This window comes from Pelodiscus sinensis, chromosome 14 (genome assembly GCF_049634645.1).
Source record: "Pelodiscus sinensis isolate JC-2024 chromosome 14, ASM4963464v1, whole genome shotgun sequence".
In the NCBI taxonomy this organism is placed as follows: domain Eukaryota; kingdom Metazoa; phylum Chordata; order Testudines; family Trionychidae; genus Pelodiscus; species Pelodiscus sinensis.
Window position 1 is genome coordinate 1,766,522 of NC_134724.1, and position 14,820 is coordinate 1,781,341.

A 14,820-nucleotide genomic window follows, 5' to 3' on the forward strand; every position below is an offset into this window, starting at 1 on the left:
CATTTTGCCAGCAATTACTGCTGAACGTTCTAATGAAAGATTACGGGGCTGCCGTGATGCGGGATGACAGGCATTCCGGGAAAGTTCTTTGTGTGGGGCTGGAGGGAGACGCTCACTCCCTGCTCCCGGCATCCTTCTCGTTTTCACACGGGGCCTTTCTTCGCAAGGGGCAGGTGAGGCGCGTGGGACGACACAGCCGTGACACACCCGACAGAGTTCTCTCCTGAGGCCTTGATGTAGTCCCCTTATCACTCACTAGCCCAAGGGGTTTCAAACGATGGGGTGCCCCCCAGCACTGGGATGTCGGGCGCTGGGTCTCCTTGCTGCAGGGGATCAGGTGAGCACTGGGGGGCTAAGGCAGCTCCCTGCCTGTCCTGGCCCTGCAGACTGCGCTGCGCCCCAGAAGCGGCCGGCAGCAGACCCAGGGCACTAGCTCCTCACTCCCATTGGCTGCAAACCTGCTGCCAGCTGCTTCTAGGTGCTGCATGGGCACAGAGAGGCAGGAAGCTGCCTTACCCCCCCGCTGCACTGCTAACTGGGAGCCGCTTGAGGGAAGACCCTCCTTCCCCTGCCCTGATCCCCCCCCAAAGCTGGAGCCTCCTCCTGCACCCCAAAGCTCTTCCACAGCCCCACCCTGGAGCCCGCACTCTGGTCAGATTCGATTGGGTGGCAGCATCAGCAATTTTCTTCCACTGAGTCATGAGAAAAAGTCTGGAACCGGCTGGACTAGGAGACTTATCTGGTGGTGCTCCGGTCCGGGGTCTGGGGCAGCCCCACGGAGAAGCTGCTGGGTGGGCCACACAGCTCTGCTGACCCCAGGCTGGCCCCGGCCCTCGGTGATGCCAGGTAAGTCTTCTAGCAGTAGACTATATTAGCAATAGCAATGGCATATGTCATCGTCGTACCTACTGTAATCCGGCTATTGCCATTCCCAACATGTCATTTCACACAGAAGAAATATCACAACATGTGGCAGGCAGGGCAGGGGGAGCTGCATAGTCCAGTCGGCAGCTGCTGCCCTGGGCAGGCCAGGGTGGTGAGGGCTATGCTGCCGGCCAGCGTCTGCTCCCCAGGGCTGGGGCGCATGTTGCCCCCCTGTGGTCATTCTGAGGTACTACTGTTCCTGCCATCATACCCCTCCCTCTCCATTTGTTGCAAAACAATCCCATTCCGGGCACATCCCACTGGCCTGGCACAACCAAACCTTGGCCTTGCTTTACATTAGGATACGAGGAAGCTTCATCCCAAATTGGTGCCCCTAACTCTTACCATTTAGGAGGAGTTCTTGCACAAACAGAGTCACGGAGGGATGGACAGACAGACAGACAGAGGCACAAAGTCTCTAAACTGTCCAGTAGATTTCAAAATCGCAGCGGGGCTAGAGTCCAAAGGGCAGGAATCTTTCATATTATTTCTCTCACGGTAGCACCCAGACATGCAAACCGAGATCTGGGACTCCCCGTGCGAGGCACTGAACACACGAAAAATAAGGGACCGTCTGGGTCCAGGAGGGTTTCCAAAGCAGGCAGGGGGCGGGAAGAAGGAAATGCTACTATAGTCTCCATTCTGGAGCTAGATAAGGAATGAAGCTCTTTCCACTGGTTCAGCAGGAGGTTTAATCAACCCCTGCAGATAAGCAGCGAATGTTCTTAACTCGAGGCCTTGCTAGCACAAGGTTATGTCTCTCTAGTATATTGTCCTGGAGGGTTACGTGAGCAGTTGGGGAGTTTCTAATGTTTCTGTAGCTATAAAAAGAAATATCAATACCTGTCAGGACCTGCTGAGGGGAGCTTCCTACCAACAGTTAGGAAAGTTGAGGGGCTGCGTGATCTACTGAGCCAGGCACTGACCTGGTTCTATTCCTAGCGGTGTAATGGGGACAAGTCATTTCTTCTCCCACGGAATTGTCTTTCTCCTCTGTTTAGTTCGTTTGGGGTCTCCAAATGGAATTAATAGGTAGCAGACGTGTTTCTTCACTCAGCACACAGTCAACCTGTGGAACTCCCTGCCAGAGGATGTGGTGAAGAAAAAGGGTTCAAAAAAGAGCTAGATGCATTCATGGGGGTTAGGTCCATCAATGGTTATTAGTTAGGATGGGTAGGGATGGAGTCCCTAGCCTCTGTTTGTCTGGAAATGGGTGACAGGGGAGGGATCCCGTGAGGATTCCCTGTTCTGTTCACTTCCTCTGGGGCATCTGGTATTGGCCACTGTGGGCAGACAGGACGCTGGGCTGGATGGACCTTTGGTCTGACCCAGCCTGGCCGCGCTTATTTTCTCTGGGGCACATTCCACCAGTCTCGTCACCTGCCTTGTCTTCTTGTCCCACAGATCGGAACTTATCGGTCCAAGTGTCACAGCAAAACTAACCACCCCATTCTGGTCTTGGAGAGTCTTTTTGCTGCCTGTCCCTTGCAAAGATCATTCCCCTGACTCCCCAGAATAATGTTGACCCCCGCCAATGGTTCTCTCCTAAACAGCTCCCCAGGGCTGAGTGCCCCTGTGACCTCCACATGGAGGGGGAGCAGCTCTGGGACAAAAGAGACCAAAGAGCGAGCAGCCACCTAACTTTCACCTCTCCCTGCATCGGCACCACACTAATTAAACAAGCCACGGCGTTTACACGACCGGTTCTAAATCAGTCATTTCCTAACAAGCGGCTGCGTCTTCCCTAACATTTCCTAACAAGCGGCTGCCCCACGCTGGGTACATCAGAAACGACACCGGAAATCCCCAGACAGCTTCATCACAGGATGCGCTATAAACCCAATCGCGACCTTCCCTCCCGAGGCCGACCCGGCCTGTGTCACGAAGCTACCCAGCAAGCCAGCGTTCACGAACCTTCCACGGGCTCCGACCCGGCTATTTTTAATGCACCCTCCTCCCCCCCGCCATGGGAGAATTCATCTCAGCACTGAAGTTTCAATTAATTTCTCGCGCGCGCTGTCACAGCACAGATTTTCCTGACAACTCGTTTCCAAACTGCCAGGCTTCCGACACCTTCTGCTCCCTGAGATGCAAAGTCTGCTCTGCACACTCCCCCTGCCGACACGACTCCCCCGCCACTTCCACAGCTTTTCTTCATCATCGACACTTGACCTTCCGTCAACTTGCCTCTCTGGCTACCATCAGCTCTCTTGTAATATCTCCATCCAAGCTGTCATTGCCAGATACTAAAACCCATGAACTCCGCTTCACTATTGAACTCAAGTTAGCTATTTCCTATCCAAGATTTAATTTAGTGCTCGCTAATACAATTTAGCATATGAGTCACGGCTGGATGTAGACAAATGCCAGATGTAGTTTTTCTGCCTGACGCTTTCATCATCACTAATTTTTCCTGCCCCCTTTCCCTTCACAGATCAGCTTCTTTCTCTGGTCTCATGTTCAGTCCATTTGCCGTACAACAATGGCTTTAACATTGATCCTTACGGTAAGCCAACAATGACAGCTACACAGTACCAGCGGGGTCGCCGGGTGAGTCTGTAACAGTACAAACAACGAGGAGTCCCAGGGCACCTTAGAAACTCCCCAATATGTAGGATCATGAGCTTTCGTGGGTAAAACCCAGCTCATTGGATGAAGTGAGCTTTACCCCAAAAGCTCATGACCCTAGATATTTGTGCGTTTCTAAGGTGCCCCAACAAAACAGCACGTCACTATGTAACAAGATCTCATTTCATTGATGGATCTCTGCCCATCGCAGTTGCCAATTGGTTCCACTCAAGGGTAGCTTCATACCGACGGATGCACTTTTGAAATCCCCCATGGACAAGGGGTGCGGACAACTTAGGGGAGGGCCGTGTTCTGAGGAGCCTTTCCACTCGGATTGCTGAGTCAGACCTAGACAAGCTCGGAAACTATGGAAAATGGATCACACGGGGGCTGTTTGGTGGCCTACGTGAAATTGGATGGCAGGGCGCACAGTGCAATTCAAGTGGACCTGTTGCTAAAAGAATGAGCACAACCGACACCCTAATCTTCAGACTCAGCAGGGACCCCCGGGCTCAAAGGCCAGTGGAGACAACTCTGAGCTCTCCATCCAAACATGGGTCCCTCTAGATCATAGGTTCCCAAACGGGGGGAGGGGCTTGGAGGAGCGTGAAGAAATTCCAGGGGGGGCGTGAGGCAACCCAGCCTGATCCCCGGTCAATCCCTCCCAAGAAAGAGCCTGGTCTGTCGGTAAAAAAATTCAGAAAATACCATGTGAAATGAAATGTCTGGTATTTTCTGTTTTTCCTCGCTCTGGCATCCCCGGAACACACACAGCTCGGGCTGGCTGGGACGTGGGGAGGATGGAGTGTCCTGGGCAGACTTCAAAATAGCTGGGCTGCTCTGCTCTTAAAAGGGCTCTTAAAAGGGACAATGCCTGCTCTGCGCTCTTAAAAGGGCAACTTTTTTTTTTTTTTTTTTGCTCAACAAGATTTTATGCTATTTTTTGGGGGGAGGGGGCATGAGGGTTTCTCAAAAATCAAAAAGGGGGAGTGATGCCAAAAAGTTTGGGGAACCATTGCTCTAGATCAAGGGTTGGATGGAGAGCTGAGACAGACGCAGCCATAGCTTGTGGTGTCGCTATTTCACACATGAATCCGAGCCTTGGCTTTCTGGCAATTTCAATTGGGTACCTCTCAGAAGAAATGAATTCAACCTAAAGACATCCCCCCACACATTTGCCAGATGCCCCTCTCGTTTTCTTTGTGCTATCTCAGGAATTAAGTACTTCACTTTGATGCCCTCTCTGTTTACTATCATGTTCACACGGATCTTTTTAAAAACCGATCTAAGATATTTGGGAAAATATGACTTCACAAGGAATTTTATGAGTGCTACCTGTACTTGAAACGAAATTAAATTAAAAGGAAAAATCCCACCTGATTGAATAAGAACAGAGCATTATTGATCTATAGTCACTAGTGGGAAGATCGACGCTGTGGCAGTCGATCTTCCAGTGTTTGATTTAGTGGGTCTAGGAAAGACCCACTAAATCAAATGCTGAGGGTGCCCGACACTGGTCCTCCTTAATTCATGAGAAATGAGGGAAGTCAATGGGAGAGTTTGCTTCTGCCGACCGCTCACTGTGGAGACTGTGCTGATGGTCGAATTAAGGAACATTGACTCCAGCTACGCAATGTAACATCGCTGGAGTTGTGTATCTTAATTCGACCATCCAAGTAAGTATAGACAAAATGGAAGTTCCAAAAGGTGCCCAAGAAATTTAGGAGCACAAGTCCTAGTGAAATCCCATCCCTATTTTCTATCAGTGCATAGGAGTCTACACAGAGGATAATGGCCATATTGGAAAGAAGTGAAGAATTTACAGAATGCAATGTAGTGGCATCTCCTTTTTTATACAGTGCATCGGAGGAAATTCTCCAGCTGACATGACATGCGCCCAGAGTGTGTAACCTGATGATATGTGGTGGACTTTAGACTAAAATTACTCCTAATAAGGATGTGTGACTACAGTTGGAGAGAAAACAGAATTTCTGTCCCACAGGAAATGCCAATGTTTTGAGGAAAAAAAGTTGCTTTGATTAGACAGGAAGGTTTAAAATTTCACAGAAAATTAATGTTTAGGTTTAAAAAATTTGTGTGTGAAAAGTATCTGGCCTTCTGTGGAAAATTTCAGTATTTTGTCAAAAAAGCCAAATGCCTCCAAACTGAAATATTTTGGCTTAAAACTTTTTTTATATTTTAGTAAAAAATAGGTATTTTTCATGGAAAAAAACTATTATTTTTTTAAATTAAAAAATCCTGTTCAAATAAAACCCTATTTCTGATCAGTTCTAATTGTAATAAAATGGCTTTTAATTATTCTCTAGCAACACACTTAAAAATACAGGACCTGCTCTTAATTTTTCTTGGTAGAAGGACAAATGTTATGGCTGTACTAAACTAAAAACACGCTTCCTGACCACAAAACCTGAATCACGACTTTGTGTCTCGTAGTTCTTGGCACGGACTCTTATGTAATATAAAAACTAGAGGAACTTTCGGGGACTTCCAAAAGGAATTCTATTGCACTTAGACCTGATGCAAAATAAATATGTGTTTGTGTTTCCTTATCAGTTTGGTGATTACAGGGCAATCATGTTATGTTTACAGTCTAGCATACGATATTGCACTAAGGGGCACATTTTAAAAAGGATTTCGGTGTCTAAATCCCACTGAATCTAAAGGAAGTTGGAGGAGACACTTATCTTTAAAAATCAGAGCCTAAATGCATTGGATCACATGAAGCTCCTTCCCCCCCCCCCCCCCCCCCCAACCAAAACAGTTTTAAAGAGGTACTAGAGAAAGACAAACTTTCTTTTGGCTGCAAATAGCCGCTGTCGATTTCAGCAGACACGGCCTGCTCAGAAACATGGGAGCAGATGGAAGCAGCATGAATACAGGCAAAGAAGAGCTGCAAACAGTTCAGGAACAGCTCCGCGGAGCAGCCTCGGAAGCAAGCAGGTTAAAAACGTGGACGGTTCTGCCGGCTGAAATCAAACGTGGCACAGAGCTATGATCCTCTCTCCTTACTCCCAGACCAGCTGGGGCCGCAGGAGTTCAGAGAAGCCATTCTGTTGCCTCATCATCTGCTTCTGGCCTCTGACAATTGGGAGATTCCAAGGTGATCACTTTTCAGCCCTATCAGAGTCCACGGGATTTGGGGATACGGCGGAAGGCCGAAACGTAAACTCTGACAACTCTCTGCTGGATGGTTGGATGACCCAGGAGCCCGGAAACGGAATACAAAGCCTTTTCCTGCTTGATGGTTGGTCTCAATTTGGCCTAGCTTGGCAGGGACCAAAAGTTGTTAGCAGCAGAGGGAGAGAAGTGAATGACTTCCCTTTCCAGGGCTATTAAAAGGGCACATTTCAAACATGTCTGTGTCAGAACTGGCTTCCACAAGCCAAATCCGACATGAGGCATCGTTTGATGCCCCCACTTTTCAAAACCATGCACATGAAGGTGGCTGTTAAATCTATACTTGGTGCTGGCTGCAAATATGTCTTGACCCTTCCCAGCTGTCATCCCAAAGCATTTTTGTTGATGTCGGGATGAGCGTTCAAAGACACATCTCCAGTCTCAAAATGGAAAATTCCTGGGGGGCAGACAGTGTATTCTAGGACTCCTCAGTCCTCTTAGTTTCCCAGTCATTACAAGGGGGTAAAAATCACTGACTTGTGTCTGGAGGAGAGAGGGAGTACGTGTTTAGGCTGGTAGCCAGCACGGTCCAAAATGCCCACTAATTCTGGCTAGCCAATCTCTGGGAGCAGTCCAGTCACAGGTGTGTGCCTTCAGCGGGAGCTGTGAACCCAGATGCCTCCAGATGGGAGCCTAAAATTTGAGGCAACCAATATAAATGGCCCCGCTTGAAAATATTGGCTGCAATGCTTGTGCTATTGGCCGTGCATAAAATGCAAAGGTGGGCTTTTGGGGGTGGGTGGGTGGGGGGAGTCCTTATTTTTTCCCCAAATTTCCCACAATATTGTATTGGTTCTTTTCAGTTAAAAAAATCCAAAATAAAAGAAAGCAGGATAAGTTTTCTGAAAAGGATTTGCAGTTAAAAAAAAAATGTGGTTCTTCGTGAAATTTTTTTTTCCTCAAAAACCGTAACAAAAGAATTAACTGAGAGTTTCAGTTTTGAATGTCTGGTTTTGGAGTTTTTTTTTCTTGTCAAAACCTGGAACATTTCAACCAAATGAAAATTTTGTATTGCCATTATAAAGCTATTTTTAATGGAAAAAACCCATTTTGCTGTGTTTTTTTTACCAGCTCTAAATAGAAGTCCTAAGTGTTGCTGCTCTAACATGGAATTTGCCAAAAAAATGAGGTTTACAGAATCTTTTGAAAAAAGGTTTTTTTCCCCAAAAGAACCGCGTCTAGATGGTGGTTTCACTTTCGAAATACCTGTTTTCCAAAGAACGCACGTCCATCATTATGCAAATTAAGTGCAGGAAATTCAAATCCCAGCTTCATTTGCAATTTCAAGCTGTCTCATTTACAAAAGGGGGTTGTAGTCTAGACATAGCCAGGGAGAGAAAGAATCTACACTTGATCCAGTCCTCAGATATTAAAAAGCAGTGGCGGGTTACTCAGTTATAACAACGCCCTGATTTTAAACAGCACATTTCAGATGGGGGAGCGAAAAGCAATTCACAAAGGAGATAAGTAGCATTATTCCCTTTTCACAGAGATGGAAACTGAGGCACGGAGCAGGGGTGTGGATTGCTGAAGGTCCTCAAGAAGGTCAGGTTTCTCTCTCCCTAGTTCCCTTCTACACCCTTATTTTATGAAATACGAGAAGATTTACCTGGTGTTGCTCAGGTGCTTAAGTCCTTTTTTAAAAAAATTTCAATCATTGCTGTGGGGTGGGGCTGGGGAGGAGGGGTTCAGTATGAGGCCTCCCCCAGGGTGAGAGGACAACCCCAGCCCCCTCTCACCTCAGCAGCTTGGGGCCAGGTGAGAAGTGCCTCTCCATGGCCACTGCAGCTGCAGTGGGCACAGCCGGAGGAGGGGTGCATGTCCCCTGGCTGAGGCAGCTCCAGATTGGTCTGCCCCCCTGCGCTCCCCAGTCAGAGTGAGGAATGCAGGAAAGCCGGCACTTTCCCCTCGCTCCCTGACAACGGGGAACAGCCAGCAATGTTCCTGTACGAATTGGGGGCGGGAAGTTTCAGTCCTCCCATCCCTAAAAGGGGCCTGGAGGGTGGGGGCCTCAGGGCTGGGGCTGTCCTGAGGGGGAGGTCATGTACCTAACCAGCCCCTTTTACCTGCCTGCTGATTCTGTCTCTTTTCTGTGTGGTTTCATGAGAATCAATCCCATTCCAGGCACATCCCATCGTCCTGGCACTGCCAAATCCTGCCCTTGCTTGACGTTATGAGAAGAGGTATGACCGTGCCCCAAATTGTGGGTGGGCCTAGCTCTTACCAGACGGATGGATGGATGGACAGACAAACTCTCTCGAATATACAGTAGATGGAGGAGCCCTCCTCCCTCGGCTTTTGTTTGTTTTCACTAATCGGAAGAGTTTTCTCAGCTGGTGTAAACTGGATTTCAATGGAGCTACAGCTATTGACACCCACTGAGGGTCTGGCCCAGTTGCGCTTTCAGCGGGGAAAACCCTGTTTTCTGAACTCGGGGTTCACTTTCCAGGAGAAAGAGGCGACTAACATAAAAGCATCATGATACCCCCCGCCCAAAGACAAACACGGGGCAAGCTAAGTCCATGTCCTCACTGTATGGCAATTCCAATGTGCAGTCGTGGGAACAATGTACTAGCATCAATGGGCGCAGAGCCTCCTAGGAGACTGCAGAGGAAAACACTGCTCACCCCTAAAAGATGTGTTCACGGAGTGGTGTAAAGTCCTGTGAACACATGGAGGAAGGTCAGTCTGCTGGCTAAGGTACTAGACTAGGACTTGGGACCAGGGGTTTATCTCCTGGCCACTGATTTCCTGTGAGAGCGCAGGAAAGACACTTGGCCTCCATGCCTCAGTTTCCCACTCGGAAGGTGGGGATAACGTCATGGTCCTGCTGTGCAGGGAGGTTGTTCGAGATGGAGCTCAGATACTATGGTAACATGGGCTCATGAGGATAGTAAAATCAGGGCTTGTAACACTAGCGGTGCTGGACGCACTCCTTGACTACAGCTGAATGCTTCAATACGGATATTTCCAAATAGGAGAGGGCTCAGAAAAGAGCCGAGAGCATGACTAGAGGGCTCAGAAATACCTCTCGTGACGGATTCAAGGAGCTCAACTCATTGAGCTTAGCAAAGAGAAGGTGAGTGGAGGACTTGATGACACGGGGGACGTCAGTCTAGCTGGGAAAGACAGAACACGATCCCGTGGTTGGAAATTGAAGCTAGACCAATTCAGACAGGGAATAAAATGAATTTTTAACAGTGAGCGCAATTAACCATTGGAACAGCTTGCCAAAGTTCCGGGTGCATTCTCCATCAGTGATACTCTGTAGTCAAGAGGGGATGTGCTGCTAAAAGCTCTGCTCTAGGAATTATTCAGGGGCGGGTCTCTGGCCTGTGTTCCACAGGAGATCGGAATAGATGATCACGGTGGTATGTATGAACCTGTGGCTTGTGAACCCCAGCCCAAGGCCAGCGTGTGCACAGCAGGTGTGCATCCCGGCTGGAAGCTGCACATGCATACACAAAGAAAAGCTGCAGAGCAAACACGGATGCCCTGCGTCTGTGGGTGCATTTTATCTTTGTGAGCACGTCTTGTATTTGCATTGTAAATCCATCTTTCAGCAGGTGTAGCCACCTAGTACCAACCGGACACAAATCAGACATCAAGAATGGTAACACACATAAACCTGATGGGGAATATTTTAACCTCCCTGGACATTTGATAATGGCTTTAAAAGTAGCCATTCTTCTACAAAGCAGTTTTATCCCCCAATTAGAGAGAAAGACAGCTGAGCTGGAATTCATTTACAAGTTTGACACTATCAACTTGGGCTTGAATAAAGATATTAGCTGGTTAACACACTACAAAGACAATTCCCTCTGACTGTGATATTCACATATCCACATCAAAAGCTATGAATGAGATACATCCAGCCTGACTTAATTAGCTTCATTTACACTGGCTCTACAATTCACAGGTAACTGCTTTTGCTGGTATCTATACCCTGGATTCTGTAATTTCCACTCTAACTCCTCTGATGAAATAGGTTTTCCCCACAAGAATGCACAACCTAATATATTTGTTAATCTCTAAAGTGCTAGAGGACTGCTTGTTGATTTTCAAGTTACAGATTAACATGGCTACCCCTCTGAGACTAGTATTGTTAGCTTGTAAAACAAGGAGTTGACATTTTGACCAATGGATGCACAAAAGAAAGTCAAATAACATTATAAAAGAGGGGAAATCAGCGTTAAACCAGGCAAATTCACATTGTCCTATTGCTCTTGAAGTGTGAGAAAGCTGACCCTTGTCATGTAACCGGGCATTAACTGTTTGAAACCCTGTTTCATGACTGTGATCAGGATATAGACGAATCTCTTGCTAGTTCTGGTGGCTATCAGACTTCTACTGCAAGCATAAAGCTAGATTCTTAAGCAGTACATGGAAAGCAGTTTGGGATGCAATATTTCAGAGCTGTTTGCTAATTGCTTCACAGCATGTGCCTTCGTGCATCTGTGCTTTATTAGGACAATTTGATTGTGCAGTTTGAATGGTATAACAGCGAGGCCTCTTAGGGAATTAAATGTGCAGTCGATCGATATGTGCGCCTTTCACTCAGAATGAAACGGCTGCAAAATCATTTCCCTCTTATAGCTATTAAAGGTCACAAGCGGAACGTTTCACGAAAGTGTCTCTATCAGAGGAAACCTCCAGCACTTAGTACCATGTCAATCAACATCTCTGAGAAGCTGTCAAACTCACAACGTGTGGGGAAAATGTATTTTTGTTGGGCAACCACAAAGGAACGCGGAGACAAGCCGGGAGGCTGCAGAGACCATGTAACTCACTTTGCCTGTGTGGGGTTGCCCAGCAGTGCATTTGAAATATATGATGAATGAAGTTTTTGTTTTGCAGATGATTACACGGTAGGTATTCCCTTGTTGGCCTGGAGAAATAGGAGATGTCTTGTTACTGAGCAAATGCAATGGCCAAGCTTTTTAGGAAAACAATTTGATTTGCATCTTTCCTGCCAGAATAGGGTAATATGAATGTTGAAAATGCAAATGAAATGCAAAGTACTGTGTACACCTGTCGTGCCAAAAACGAGCCTGTGCATAACAGCTGATCCATTAGGAACATTCAAATTGTTTCGGGGGGAGGGCATAAAATTAGGGCTAGGTGAGAAACTATACAGGCAGTCCCCGGGTTACGTACAAGATAGGGACTGTAGGTTTGTTCTTAAGTTGAATTTGTATGTAAGTCGGAACTGGTACATATTGTAGGGGAAACTCTAGCCAAACATTTCTCCAGAGCTCAGTTTTATTCTCCCACACCTCACTTCCCTCAGTCCTTTATTCTCAAGCTGAGGTGTCTGCTGAGAAAAGCCGCTCCGCGTCTCCCTGGTCTGCTGGGGGAGGGGGTGCTAGCTTCGCGTCTCCCTGGTCTGCTGGGGGGAAGCAGCCAGTGCGGGGTTGCCTCACCCCATTTGTAAGTAGGGATCCGATGCAAGTCAGATCCATGTAACCCGGGGACTGCCTGTATTCCCATCCTGCAAGAATTTTCAAGGTAGAAAATTTTCCCCCCATCGTGAATTGCAACAGAAAGGCAAAATCTGGAAAAAGTGCACCAACCAGCCAACTGAAAAAAATCAGCACAGGTCAGTCAAAAAGTTTTGTTCTGGCCATTTCATTTTGGGTCAGATTTTGATGGTCTTCTTTTTTTAACCTTTGTGTACACATGAAATGAAATTTTGAAACAATTTTCAAACCCCCAACATTTCTTGTAGAAAAGGACACGCTGGCCATTTACCCGTTGTTTTTCCCAACATTTTTCAAGTTAAAAAAAAAAATCAACCCTTACTCATGAAGTAGTTTCAGTTTTGAGCCCGTTTGAGAAGTCCCTGCCGGAGTAAATGTTGGGAATCTGGACCCTGCACGAGGCCACATCCACTCACCCATTTCTGGCAGGGAGACAACGGGTCTCCCCGATATCCACTCCAGCCTGCCTCACGCGAGAACTCATTCTCTCAGGCGAGGACTGGTAATTTCAGCTTCCAAAGCAGTGGGAAAGATTAGAAGCATGGTGGGGGTGCTGAGGCGGGAGTTTTAGCAGAACTTACCTGGGCCTCCAAAAAACAAAACCAAATTCAAATTTTGAGTGAAAAATCAGATCTATCCTTACTTTTAACCACATTGAATTGTCCACCCCGTTTCTCCTAATTTTCCTGAGGACCTATGTTTAGGCAAGAAACTAATCTCTTTTTGAGTTGCTAAAATATTTATGATAAAATAATAATTCCTTACAAAGAAATCCGGTAATGACGAAGCCCGCGACACTGGAGTGGAATGTTTCAATTACAAACCTGCTAAAAATCAGAGGGTGATGAATTTTATTATTTCCTAACTACAGCCGAGTGCGCCATGAGGATATTAACTATCTGTACGGTCTATTGATCTTCCCGTCTCCCGCTACCGCTGGAAACAATTAGAGGTCAATAAGCAACATGAGATGAAATTTACAGCTGTGATATAGCCATTTAGAAATCTCTCTTTGCCCTTTTACATCAGCAGCTCTGTCAATACTGTAATCAAATATTTTTTATGGAAAGGAAAGGCGCTCTCTCTTCTTTTAAAAATCTGCTACATGAGACGATCTGGGAGTACAACACAAACACACAGCTCAGAGTTGGCTGATAAATATGAAAACTAACCCAACCTTCCCAGTAAGACTTTGTGTTTCAAGCAGGCCCACCGACCGGCGTGGGGGTGAGAGATGCAAACAGGGCTACTATTCCAGGGCCTGCCTCACCCCTTCCGGGAGTATGGAGCGGGCCTCCACTCACCTTGTCCGAGGGCCTGGCAATTCTGTCAGCCTCCCAGGTTTCGATAGCATCACCGCTCTACGAATCTCAATGGATTTATCCTCCCAATGACCCTAGGAAGCAGGGTTCCCTGTAAGCTGAGCACTTGGGCGGCTGCCCAGGGAGAGAGTCAGGCACCGCCCAGCCGATTAGCAGAGCATCCACAGCCAGCAGCATGTATGTCTACTGGTGGTGCACATCTGCACATGCCTTTGTGCACCGAACAAAATTTGTCCCGCACATGAATGAAAAAAATTAGTTGGCACGTTGCTAGGAAGTAGGAATTTTCTTTTTCTTCCCATTTTACAGATGTGGAAACTAAGAGAGAGATTCCGGCCCTCATTTTCTCAACGATCCCCCGCACAATCGGCTCATTTGAGTTTGCAGTTGGGAAACGCATTTATAAATGGCCACGGAGCTGCATAATTGCCATTTGCATTCACAAATACCTCACTTGATTACATATACAAATTGATGCATGGCGTTACATACTCATTTGCATATGCGCTATGTAGAAATCTTAAGGCCTTAAGGTCATACAATAGCACATGGACTTCTCTTCTTTCCCAGAGGGAGAGCATGGATTTCTGCAATATTTGCTACTAGAAGACTTACCCGGGATTGCTTGGGTCCTTTGGGGCAGGGGGCTGGCAGTGTGGGAGGGTGGGTGCAGGAGTCAGGGCAGGGGCCTGGAGACGAAGGGGATTAAGGGCAGGAGGCTGGGAGCTGCGGGGCGTGTAGGAGTCTAGGTTGGGATTGAAGAGGGGCTCAGGGGCTGAGGATGTGGGGCCTGCAGGAGACAGGGATGGGGGTTGAGAGGAGGGGGGCTCACGAGATAGAGTGGGGGTGGCTTCCAGCTCCTCCCCAGGGCTACAGGGGCTCTGCACCCCACCCACTAGCTTCTCCTTGGGGCCGGCCCAGAGTGGCAGGGGCCACAGGGCAGCTGGCAGCCACTTCCAGAGGCAGGCTGGGGTGGAGGGCGCCGTGCTGTGAGCATGCAGCTGCTTGCTGCCCCCTGTGGTCATTTGTGAGTAGAACCGTCCCTGCTATCGCCCCCCTTTCCCTTCCATACGAACCAATCGCATTCCAGGCGCATCCCGTTGTCCTGGCGCAACCAAACCCCGGCCCTTGCTTACGTGAGGCCCAGAGGAAGCTGCACTCCAGCCCTTCTAGCTCTTCCTGCTTAGGAGGAGTCCTTGACCAAACGGACTCAGAGCTCAGAGGAGCATTTCCCTTTGCTTACGGAGAGAGGCGCTCACGCTGGAGAGGGCTCAGAGGTTAAAAAAAACGCCTCCAAGTCTGTGCACGCACGACAGATTTACTAAAGA

At 47.8% G+C, this 14,820-nt stretch overlaps 2 long non-coding RNA genes across 3 annotated transcripts in view; one reads left to right on the forward strand and one right to left on the reverse strand.

Moving 5' to 3' along the window:
* Positions 1–10,634, forward strand: part of LOC112547298 (uncharacterized) — a 33,944-nt gene extending 23,310 nt beyond the window's left edge. The window contains exons 3-4 of the long non-coding RNA XR_012895671.1: positions 8,181–8,235; positions 8,815–10,634. This is a non-coding gene — a long non-coding RNA (uncharacterized LOC112547298). The remainder of the gene's footprint in view (positions 1–8,180; positions 8,236–8,814) is intronic.
* The window catches only part of LOC112547297 (uncharacterized), a 386,761-nt gene that overhangs the window by 39,371 nt on the left and 332,570 nt on the right, over positions 1–14,820 (reverse strand). The window lies entirely within an intron of this gene.